This window comes from Halichoerus grypus, chromosome 10 (assembly GCF_964656455.1).
Source record: "Halichoerus grypus chromosome 10, mHalGry1.hap1.1, whole genome shotgun sequence".
Lineage (NCBI taxonomy): Eukaryota > Metazoa > Chordata > Mammalia > Carnivora > Phocidae > Halichoerus > Halichoerus grypus.
The window spans coordinates 14,611,906-14,624,869 of record NC_135721.1 but is presented as its reverse complement, the minus strand read 5'-3'; positions in this window follow the sequence as shown (position 1 = coordinate 14,624,869).

Here is a 12,964-nt window from a genome sequence, read left to right as displayed (position 1 = left end):
CCCAGTCCTCACCTCCAAACCGCTGGGGTTTTATAAAGAAGCCGAGCCTGCGGCCAGGCCAGGACGTCGGCCGTGAGAAATCTCAACGTCTCCGGGTCCCGGGGTCGCTTAGGGTCCACTAAGGGAACAGAATGGCACCCACCTCTCCAACCAAAGGCTTCCGTACTGACCTCCTGCATCTGCTCTGGTGAGGGAAGGGGGTGCCTTCACTGATAGCCTCAGGCCCAGTACTGTCCCCTGGGCCCCATACCCGGCTGCACGTGCACAATCACCGCTGCCTCCCCCAAAGCCCCAAACCTACAGCCCTCTTTCCATTAGGATCCCCCAGAAACAGTTCTTTGGCTGGGGCTCGTCCCCTGCCCGGGGCACGGCCCCACGCCCTCGAAGATTCCCTACAGTTTTTAAAGCCTTGTTAGGAATGGCGGGGGCGGGCGCCCTGGGAGGCCCGGGAAGTTTAGGAGGAGAAATCTGAGTCCGCCCTCCACAAATTGAACCTTCCCCGGGGCGTCTAGTTTTCCCACAATTAGAGGCCAGGCCGCCGGGGGCTCTCCTGCTTGGGGCGGGGCGGGACTCCCCACAGCTCCAGAGTCCCGACCGCAGGGCGGCGCAGGCGCTGGCGCCCGCGGCCTTTCCCAAGCCGAGCGCGCGGCCTCGCGGGCTTCTGTGCCCGGCTCTCAGCGGCCGCGGAGACGGCTGGGCCGAGCTTCCCTGCCGCGGGGACCCAATGCCCCAGCCTCAGGCAGGGCCCTGCGGGCCTGAGAAAGGAAGCCGGGGCCGTAGGAGTTAAAACGCTCTCGCCTTTCACTGCACCGTCCTCACCTCCTCCGGGCATGCCTCCCCGCCCAGCGCGGGCTGGAACTCCGCGGTTCCGGAACCCAACTTGCCCGTGTGGCCTTGGCTGGGCCGGCGCGGATGAGCCCGGTCCTCCGCGTTCGGAGCCACGCTGCCCCCTGCTGGACAGGCCTGGACGGGCGGCCCAGGACTGGGGCACCTCACAGTATCCTGCCCACAACTCATCTAGATGGACTCTCTAGATGAACTCTCCGCTGCAGGCCCTGTCCACCACTCCTCTAGATGTCTGGTCTTGCCCTCAAAACCTTCTTGACCGGTCCCACGGCCCACTGAGAATGAGGACAGTCCGGGTTTGAACCGGCCTGGGGGATCTCCCCTAGTGGAGCAAGATCACAGCCCTTCTTCCCCAGCTTCATAAGGACGCTCCCCAGGAGAGAAACGGAGTCTGGATCCCAGAGAACTGATTTCTGGGCGCAGAGACGGAGGGTTAGTCAGTGGACTTGGGGCTTCGACGGCTTTAGCCCAGCCAGTGCAAGCCGTAGTAAGGTGTGCGCACTTGGCCATGGCTTATGTTAAGGCCCATTGCAGGAGCCACATCGGTTCCTTTATTAGCTCCGTGAGGTCGGGGGACGTGGCTGTTCTAAGATGACAGTGCCTGAGTACACACAACCCTAGCGAAAGCTTTGGGCACCTCTGAGGACCTGTGAGAGCGCCTCCCTCAGTTCCTCTGTTCTTTCCGGGGTTCCATCTTTCTCAAGGATTTACTACTGCTTCAGCTCCCGCAGCCGCCACGTTAGCCACCTCCCACTCCCCCAGGACGTCCAGAGCCTCTGCAGTTAGCTCCGCCCCAAGGTCCTCGTGAAGGCTATGAAATGGGGGAGGTTTGCAGGCGAGGTTTTTCCATTCTGGACCACCCCACCTCTGGTAACCTGAATCCCCTTCCTTCCGTCCTTCGTAGGCCCTGCAATATCAAGTGTGCATCCTTAAAGGATGGATTCCCAGCACAGGGTTTATAGCGAGGACCTGGGAGTCGCGCAGCGTACTGTCCAAAGACCTGCACTGACTCACAATTCCTCCACCGTGCCTTGCCCTACCAGTGGCTCACTATCATCCTGCTGGACCCAGAAGCCACTTCGCAGCATAGCTCGCTGCGTCTATCCCCTGACAGTGATTTCATGGATTGCGCAGTAACAGCACAGCAAGTGGAAGGGCAAGCTGGGGCTGCGGGCCCCAGACACCGCACAGGCTACAATTCCCAGGCAACGTGGTTGGGGGCAGTTTCCAGCTCCCACTCTGTGGGTAGCAAGAAAAAGCAATGAGAATGCCGGAAATGCTTGGGTGGGTCTTACTGATTGCCCACGCGGCAAGGGGACAACTCCCCCCCCCACACACCTCTAGAAGACCCCATTCCTCTGCCCCCCCACCTCCCCTGACTCCAGTTCTCAGACATTAAGCTTCTCTGGTCTCAGGTCCCCAGTGTGACTTAGGTCGGTTTTCAGGAGTGAAGGAAGGGAGAGGAGAGTTCAGCTGGGGCCCTCCCCCAAGCTGCTAGGCCAGCTGTTCCTGTGAGGGGGGGGGCGGGCGCTACTTGGCTGGACCTCTTTGCTGATGGGTAGAAGGCGCAAGAGACCTTCAAGGCAGCCTGGAGCTTCCTGGTGCTCGCTCTGGGAGATCAGCAGCGCTCTGGGGAAAGAACAGCTCGCAGGGGCTTCTCCCCAAGAGGAAGAGGTTAAGGTTCCACCTCCTCCTTCCGAATGTAGTCAGGGTTCTGCGGCGTAGGATGGACCGTTTTTCCCTGCGGACCTCTTGGCCGCGGGAGTCAGAGCTAACATAGGGTCGTGGGGAAGGGAGAAACGCAGTGGACTGGTCTAGGGCTCCTTGATAGCACCTCAGCACCAAGAACGTGGCATACCCAACCCCATCCCTGGAATCTTCGTGTCTCCAGAGCCGCTCAGAGGCATCCCACCCCACCTGCCACAGCACTAGGGCGCTGTGACGCCACACAGGCCTCCGGCAAGATACGCCAGAGCTCCGCCAAGTCTACAGCGGGATCTCATTTATGCAGTTCGATGACGTCACAGACGGGCGGTGATACTACGGCTCCCACATTTCCCGGCCCCGCCCTGCGAATCCTGCCAGAAACGCGCGGAGAATTAGTCCGTTCCCGGACAATAGGGTCAGACCCGAAGCGTTGGTAGGTGCCCTGAGTGAGGAAGAGTGCCCGGCAGCGTTCCCCTCCGGAATCTCGTGGCTTAGAATGCTGTCCGCGCGGGTAGGGTTTCAGAGCACCAGCCGCGGCGGGATACTAGCCCCGCCCACGTTGCCCCGGCCTACCCACCGCCTCCACCACTGCGCATGCTCTGCGCGCAGGCGCAGAAGGAACTCGTTGCCCAGAACCGCTGGCGCTGGAGTTAACCGTCCCGCGGCGGTTCTGGGCGGTCGGTGTGGACTTCGGTGTCCCAGTTTCAGGTGTAACGAACACAGAGTACCACTGGCCCAGCGGGCGCATCCTGCTATCGGTCTTTATGAGCCCTAGAGATGTTAACGCCGAAGAGGGCAGCTCTGGGTTAATGCGGGCTAGAGACCCTTGGAGTCTCTATGGCGCCTCGAATCCAACGCTGCCGTGGTCCGACGGAGGTCCCTGGGATTCGAGCCGAGAGGGAGTGTGCGGGCCGCCCCTGCCGTAGATCCAGTTCGGCCCCAGTCTTTTCTGGGTTTTTGAGGCAGAGGTCTTGGTCACCAGTCCAGCGGAGCTCTTGGAGGCACAGGCTTGGTCACCCACCCTGCCGGTTCAGCCTGGCTTTCTGGGACGCTGCGACAGCCAGACTGATGGTTGGGCTCAGGTTGCATATGTTCCAGATGAAAAATTCACTATGGACATGAGATAGGATGAGGGGGTCAAACCTCATGTCAGTGGTAGAGGAAGAATTAGAAGTTGCGTTTCCTTTGAGGCAAGGGGCCTGAAGACCCAGTTGTAGCTTTTCCTGCCACTTACAAGGTCAAAATCATACATATTTTCTCAATCATTTATTCACCACTCGAATCAACAACTGGGCCCTCATGTGTTGCAGAACAACTTTCGCATTTATGAAGCACCATGTAAAGGTAGTAGAAATGCTTCTCTCAGCATCCTGAAGTAGCCTGCCTCCCAAGCTGCCTTATTCCTAAAAGAATCATCTTCCCTCTTTACTTTCTCATCACCCAGAGATAATGAAATGGGATGGAAGAAGGCTGTCACCTGGACTGGTAGTCATGAAACTTCCTAGAAAACTTGAAAGAAGCCGCCTTTAACTCCGTGGAGAAGAATGGATAAATCAGTTCACAGATTATTTTTAAATTTGCTTGAGAGAGGAAGGTGGGAGACAAAATGTAAGTGCCCTACTTACCACTCCTTTGTGGCATATGCCTAGGGTGAAAAATACAACTTGGGGCAGACTGAGGTGTCAGGGCAGGGGCCTATATATGTGGCAAGTGGGACTGAATAGGAGGTAGGGTGTCTTGCACTTTGCAAACACACCCAGCTACAGTCTTCTTTGGATATGTGCTTTCTTTGATTTGTACTAGAGTGTCCATGGCCTACGGAAAAGATAGTTGTACACTGTTGTTACATGGACAGATCTGCAGGAATGTTCCTCTTACCTAGCCACCTGAGCCCTGGCTATCTGATACCACTCCTTGCCATTTTTCTTGGCCAATGCTAGTTCCAGCTCCAGCGATTAGAAAATAGAAGGACTTAGAAAAGTGGGGTGGATGGACAAATGGAGTGAGTTTTGTTTCTTATTTCTAAACATGGAGTTGGATCTTAGCAGCTAAGCCATCTCTGGGGAGGTGTAGGCATAATTAGTTTTCAATGTTTGGTTTGATTGAACTCTTGCTTGTGAGATAAGATAAGGAGTTTTGTCGTAACAAGGGCAGGGATGGGTTGCTTTTTGTCACTGGTAGGAGTGGGTACCACTTGGATACTGTAGGTAGATGGTAGCATGGGGACATGGAATAAAACTAGAGGAGATGGGGCAGGAATCGCTAGATTCTTCACCACTCAAAGGACCAGAGAGGGAAAATGAGCTTCTGGAGAATCCTTAAATAATGAGATTTACTTGGGAGGTTGGTTCACTTCTTATTAACCTGGGTCAGGAGCTGAACATGTCTGTGCAGAATTCAGAATATCTTCAGTATTTCACGGTATCTCACAGCATACGTAGCTCCTCCTGTAGGTCTGTGGTTGGTGAAGAACCAGGGCAGGGGTGGTGCTGTACCTGTCAGGGACAGTTTCTATTATGTATGGCCTTGTTAGAGAGACCAGCCCACACTGAAATATTTGAGCAGAGTCACTCTAAAGTGAGTGGAGTGGCTCAGAGAGTTCTTGTTAACTGTTAAAGGGATCTGTGTGCCATAGATCTATCTTTTAAATCTTTTATTTTCTATATTCTTTTTAGTTTTTCAATTTCTTTGTCTATTAATACCTAACTTTGGTACTTTAGTGTGTTAAAAACTCCCACTATGATGGTAGAATTGTTTTTTTGTTGTTGAAGTTCTAATATATATAACATGTTAAGATTTGTCTCTCCTTGACAGTTAGCAGTACTCACGGGAGATTCCTCAGTGTAGCATTGGGGACCATGTCAGTGACTGGGGCTTTACCACTTTGGGAAAAGTGTGAGGCCCTGCTAGGGCTTCTCCAGGCGGGAAGCCAGGCAAGCTTTTTTCCCCTGGCAAATGATGCTTTATTTTAACTATCATAAGTATGTATTTAACTGGGCCGGGGAGGATTAGGAGTGTTGGGGGAGGGCACTGGGTTTTGATATGTTTCCTCAGCTTTCTCCCCCCATATTTTAATTTAAACCTTTCCAGGCATACAGAACAATAGAGAGAAATTTATAGTTAACACTCAATCATCCACTACCTAAATCCCACAATTAACATTTTACTATACTTGCTTTATCACATTTCCTTCCATCACTCCATCCCTCAAACTTTTTTAAAATGAAAATTTGTAAACACGCAGAATAATTGAAAGAATAGGACAAAGAACACTCTCATCTCGTCTTCATAAAGTCAACAATTGATCATGTTTTGTTATATTTCTCTCTCGCTTTCTCCCTGAACCATTTGAAAGTTAGGTTCAGACTTCATTATATTTTAGCCCTAAATAATTCAGCACACATATTTTAGGAATAAGGGTATTATTCTACATTACCACGACATTGTTATCAATAATAATTTTGCCTAATATCATCAAATATCCCATCTACATTAAAGTTTCCTCCAATTTTCCCACCAGTTGAATTTTTAAAAATCAGAATCCAATAAAAGATTTCATATTGCATTTGTGTCTTTAGCATCTTTTAATCTAGAACAGTTCTGCTTTTTTTAAAACCTGTAATTTGAATTAAGTATAGATTTACAGGAAGTTACAATGATAATACAGGGAGGTTCCATGTACCCTTCGGTACCCTTCACCCATTTTTTTCCCATGGTTACACCTTGCATAATGATAATACAGTATCATAACAAGAAAATTGATATTGGTACAATGTATGCATATAGTTTTATGCTATTTCCCCACAAAAATAGGAATAGGTAGATTCTTCTAACTGCCACCACAATGAAGATACAGAACTATAAAATCACCACAAAGATCTACTTGTATCAATATTTTAGAAGTCTGAGTGAATGTAGAAACCTTACCTCCTATTGTGGACTGACTGTGTTTCCCCCAAATCCCTATGATGAAATCCTCACCCTCAATGTGATGGTATTAGGAAATGGGGTTTTGGGGAGGTAATTAGGTCTTGAGGGTCAGCTCTCATGAATGGTATTCATGCCCTTATAAGAAGAGTCTTGAGGGAGCTTGCTTCCTTTCTCTCTGCTTCATAAATATGGGGGGACACAGCAAGAAGACAGCCATCTACAAACCAGGAAAATGACTTTCACAAGACACTGGATCTGTTGGCACCTTGATCTTGGACTTCCAGGCTCCAGAACTGTGAGAAATAAATGCCTGTCCTTTTAAGCCAATGAGTCTGTGGTATTCTGTTATAGCAGCCTGTCCTAAAACACCAACTTTTAAGCCCTTTTATCCTCCCTGTTTATGACAGAATAGTCTTAAATATTTCCTCTACATACACTAACATCGAAGTCATTCGATGTTATATTTTTTGCTTTGACCATCAAACATAATTTAGACAACTCAAGAGGAGAGGGAAAGTCTATAGTATTTAGCCTATTTTGCCATGTTCTTGCTTTAAAAAATTTTTTTTTTCCCCTTCCTCATAGTTTTAGTTTCCTCCTTTTATCATTTCCTTTCTGTTTAGAGAACTTTTTAAGCCATTATTTTAGGTTAGGTCTGGTGGTGAAAAATTCTAATAATTTTCCTTCATCTGAGAATGTCTTTATTTCTCCTTCATTCCTGAAGGATAATTTCACCAGGTATGGAATTCTGGGCTGACAGTTCTTTCTTTTCAGCACTTGAAAAATGTTGTGCTACTTCCTATTGAGAGTTTAAAAAAATTTAAATGACTGTATTTTTTTTAATTCTGAAATTTCCATATTTTTTTATGTACTCTGTTTCTTTGCTGAGACTTTCTACTTTTCAGCTGTTGCAAGGGTTCATAATTGCTTATTAAAGTATTTTTATGATGGCTGCTTTCACATTCTTGTTGATACTTCCAACATCTTTGTGATCTCGATGTTGATGTGTGTTGGTTATCTTTTCTCTTTCAAATTAAGGTTTTCCTGGTTCTTGGTCTGACATGTAATTTCTGATTGTACCCTTGAAATTTTTGGTATTGTGTTATGAAACTCTGGATCTTATTCAAATCTGTTTCAGTAAGTTTCCTCTGACTTGCTGTGACATGGTGGGAGAAGGGGTGCTACTTCACCACTACCATGTGGGGGTGAATGTCCAGGACCCCCAGTTGGCCTCCCTTGGCACTCTGGAAAGAGAGGGGTGCCACACTGCTACTTGGTAGAGGTGAGATTTCAGGCTCCCCACTAGGCCTCCATGACACCACCTAGGCTAGGAGGGGAGAGATCCTTTTTGTTGTTCCCACATGGCTTCTGCTGGGGGTAGGGTGGAAGGTCTTGTTACCTCTCGGTGATGGTGCAAGTTTGATTGCCCACTCAGTCTTCTCAGATACACCTGGGTAGGGCAGGGAGGAGCCCACCTTTGCAGGCAGACAAAGACAGAAGTCCAGAGTCCTCATTCCGTCTTTCCTGACGGGTGATCTATGGCCCTTTGAATATCTTGTTGCATAAGTGAACTGGTATTGGCCTTATGGAACTATACACTAAGGGACAAATTTCTCCACAAATTCCCATTTCCTGGCATCACTTCTTTTATTGTTCTAACATGGTCCTGGGTGTCCACTCTAAGGTATTGTGGTGTTTTTAATTTTGTAATACAAAATTCTCACTTTATGTTTTGACATAAAATGCTCTGGGGTGGTATTTTATTATAAAGTTACAAAACTTTTGCCTACTCTCAAATGTTGGTATGTAGGATCCTTGTGGATTTAAAAAAAAACAATTGATATTTTTAAAGTAGCTATAATGTCTTGAATTTTGACCCAGGAAAATTGAGTCTTTTATTATTTTGTTTATGAAAAGAAAAAAAAAATCTAATGTATCTAGTGGCTGGGAGCATGGATTTCTTTTTTACTCTACTCCTGTGTCTGGTGTTCAGGTTATAATTTTTAATATAAATATTTCCATAGGATTTTAAACTTTTTAAAATTTTTGAGAATGGAATTTCAGAAATCTGTCCAAATTTTCCTAAAATATTAGGTTAGTTTCCTTAATTGTCCAAATTTTCCTAACAGGACAGGATTTTTTTTTCTTCTTGTGCCTTACAGATTTTCTTAGTGTTGCCTTGGTCAGGGAGAGAAATAATTACTGAAGCAAAAAACTTCTCTTCAGTTAATATTATTTATTGACTAAGACCTCTGACTTGTGCCCGATCATAGGCTAAGTGTGAACATCATGCAAATTGAGAGCAATAGTTTTTGCTTTTTCCAGATATATGTGGTTACAGCATAATGTTTACTTCCATGAGTCAGGGCAACTTAAATAGATAACCTAGATAAAAGGAACTGGGAAGCAGGAAGCCTGTGTCTTGGCACACATTTCATTGCTAACTTTGTTGGGTCGCCTTAGTCAAATCCCGTAACCTCTTAGGGCCTCAATTTCCTTACCTGTCCATGAGAATAAAAGTATTTATCTTTTCTGACTTGTACAGCTTTGGTCAGGGAAAATTTAGATTTGTGCCATAAATATAGATAATATGGCTAAAGACTATCCACCTCTTTTTATTTAGTCTTAAAAAAGTATCTATAAACACTCATAGCTTTTCGGCTTCTTTTGGTGTCAAAATGTCTTTGAGCAAAGAGAATTCAAAAAGTGCTTGGGATAGCCATAAACATTTTACAGACTTAATTGACATAGTTGACTATGTCCATTTTTGCTATGAGTGAGCAACCACATTTATTTTTCTCTCCTGGATACTCTGATTCTTTAGTTGCCCAGCAGCTAGTTACGTCACCCATGCAGAGTCAGGCAGAAGCCTCACACGTGGTTTACAGAACTGTGTAGCAGACTTACGTGGATCGAAATAGCTATAATTAGAAAATCAGTCTCACATTTGGGAACTACGCAGAAGCATGTGGATATTCTGACTTGTCCCAGAAGCACAATAAAAGTAAACCAACTGGTCTTGAAGTAAGAACAATTACAAAAACACAAATTTTGAAAAAAATGAACACAAAGATTTGAATCATAAATATTTATTTCTAGAGAAACAAGGCAAACTCATTTCAAATTTCAGAGGAAAGCGTTTGCGGTAGTTAGACCACACCAACCATCCTGCTGTGTTGACATGGGGATTTCTGCATAAGGCCATCTGTAGGTGGCAAGATGCCCTGCCGCCAACCCCATGGTAGGCAGGATCTCTTCTCCTGTCTTTGGACTGGTTCTTAGATGTGGCAAGGAATTAACGAAGAATCCCTGTAAATTTCATCTGCTGTTTGTGATCTTCAGAATCTGAAGTTAGGGAGTGAGCCAAAGCTAACTATGACATGAACTTTATCTGTGGATATTAAGGTCATTTTACAATTGGCTGCAGAGCACATGTTTGAATGGCAGAAAAAAATGTAAAGCAACGTCTCGAGTTTTCTCTGTGTGTGTCTACTATTGGCTTACTTCCCTGTCACCTAAATCACTCTGAGCCATATAATAGGTATGGGCCAGAAAGACACAGAGCATGAGTATCAGTAAGGATCTGTTAGTGTAGCCTGAGGAGGCCAGGTGAAATCCATTCTGACTTTTCCAGCTTGTTGGTTTCATTGTTTTCTACAATGGGTGATTGTCTTCAGCTCAGCCTGCTTGGCTGGCACCAGGTCCTTTGAGGTTCCCAGAAAATCCCCATGTAAATGTGCAGCCAGAAAGTTGGGCGCACAGCGGGCTTAATGTCTGGTGTGTTCCTTGGTGCATACTCTCCTGTGTCTGGGGAGGCGTGCCTCTAAATGATGAACAGAAATTGCCTTAATTGAAAGTACTTCTGTTGGCAGGATGATTTCAGAGTCTACCTCCCTTTGAAAACAAACTCTCACCTGCTCCCCAGGGGTCTGGAATCCCTCATTTTCTCATGAGAACCCTTCCTTCCTTAGCGAGAGCCGATGTTGAGATGCAGACCTAGGAGATATGCTAGGAGGAGATATTTTATAGAGCTACCATTTATTGAGTCCTTCCCACATGCAGAACACTGTGCCGAGAGATTGGCATCCACGGATACTATTCTTCTCATTTTTTTTACATGAGGAAATGGAGGCTGGATGTATATATCTGCACAAGGCAACACAGTATGTTATGAGAACCAGCCTTCAATTCCAGGTTCTTCAGACTCCAAAATTCATGAGCTCACAAGACCCTCTACTGCTTCCCTGTCCTTGAGGTGCACCGAGATCTCTAAGATTCTGATTGCCCTGCCCAGAAGGATGAAGAGTGCTGGGCTTTTACCTCTCCTGGGGAGGGAGAGACTAGGTAAGAGGGGTGGGCTGAGGAAGCTCTGGGCTTCCCAGGGGATGCTGAGCACAAGCCAAGGAATGATGAAGGCCGGCCGGGGTCCTAGCCTCTGCCTCCAAGCACAAGGCGGAGGCTCTGCTCCTGCTCCAGATTGCTCTGGAGCAATCTGCCAAGGGTCTCATTCAGGATGGAGCCCTCCTGGGAGAAAGGGAAATGGGAGCCTGTGGCTGATCCCTGCCTGCATGAGAGCTATTGTGCTGGTCTTCCATCAGCAGAGGGTGTGGCTTGTTTGAGACGGGCAGTGTGGTGTGTGAGATGTTCCTCTGCATTTCTCTTCATTTCCCTACAAGCCTGTGAACCTGAATAATGTTGAAGCACCTCAGCTGGGCATCGCAAGGACAGATGGCAGAGTGGAAACTGAGGCCCAGGTGGGTCTCTGGGTGCTGTCCTGATGGGACACGGCTATGACAGCTAAGCTTCAGGGGTTCACCTTGCAGTAGAGGCACCAATGATGAGTGTGGCTAAAATACAGCTGGAGAAGGCAGTAAGAGGAACTTAGGTCACCCAGACTAGACTCTTTCTGGACATGGCCTCAGCCTCTCGCCTCCACAGTCTGGTCCAGGGATCTCTCCCAGATGCTCATACAGAAACCTCGCTCATAGCACTTCTAACCCTGGGTCACTGTCATCTCTTCTAGATTGCAGGCTCCTCGAGGACCTGGGCCAGTTCTGTTTGTCTCAGCACTCCCTATGTCTTTTGCGGCACCTGAGCCTGAGAACATGTTCCTAGCTGAGCGGGAAGCTCAAGAGCCTTGGCCAGATTATAGGCGTGAGGAAAACTTCATGAGAAAAGAAGTTTTCTGTTAACAAGTTAACTGTTTCTGGAAAAAGCGTCCTTCCGATCATTTGAGAACCATGTGTATAAATTGAGGTAGAAGGAGCTGTCCGCTGCCTGAGTGATGGAGGCTGGCTGGAAGGGACTTTTTCAGAAAAAGGAACAGCAGCTTTGCTCTGAACAAATCCTATATTACTTTTTCAAATGGTAATCTGCTAGTATGAAGAATGTACCTTTTATTTCCGTTTTGCCTTGTATTTAAATGAAACATTTAAAATGACATCCTTGAAAATTGAGAAGGCAAATAAAGCGGTCCTGCTAATTTAATGAAGACCAAGCTGTAAATGTAACTTTTATGGGGTGTCAGCCACTCACTGAGGAACCTGGTAACCAGAGGGAAAGGAGGGGGCAGAGGTGTGTGATGACTCATCCCAAGAGTCCAGAACTTTTCCTAGTTTTCTAGAGCACACAGGATCTCTGCAGAGGAGGAGGGCTCTGCTGTTAAGGAATGAGCTAGAAACCTTAGCCCTGTGAATTGTCCCTTCCAATAGCCTTGTCTCTCTCCTCGATGAGACTGGAGAATGGCGTGGCTGTCAGAAAACACTCATCCCCCTGGGTTGGTGAACATCTCCCTCTGGTACTCTGTGCCAAGACGTCCATATTGAAGACAAATCCGATGCCCTCTGTGGTATGCGGCCTATCTACAAAGCTGGTCAGAGTGCAGCAGAGGGAGGGCCAGTCTGTCCTCCCGGGTGTCCTTTCTGTAATCCCCTTGTCACAGCCACCTCTGAAGGCTGCTTGCCCTGACAGAGGGGCCGTGATGGGCAGCCTGTCAAATAGATTGTGAGTGCATTAGCAGGATTAGCAGAGAAGGCTAATATTGCAGCATTCCGCAAGTTCATTCACAGCATCTGAGGCTGGGCTGGTCAGCTGTCAAACTGGGCAGGCACAGGCTCCAGAATTCATGTCACATCAGGGACTGGCCCTGAAATGGTCAGAGACACGACAGTCCCATGTGTTTGACTTGTGTTTATGAATTATTATTTCACAACAGAGCTTAATTTATAATATTAGTATAAAGATGCTAAGTATCCTTTTTTTTCCCATCTGATTGATAAACTAGCTGAAATACTTTAGTAGCCCCTCAAAACCAGATGCTTTGTTCTTGGCAGTTTATTGAAGTATAGCTGATTTAATTTCTGCTTGTTAAAGTAATATACCCTCATTTTGGAAAACTTGGGTCAGAAAAGTATAAAGGAGAAATTTAAAATACTCAGTTCTTTCACCAGATATTACCTCTCATGCCATTTTGATGTATTTT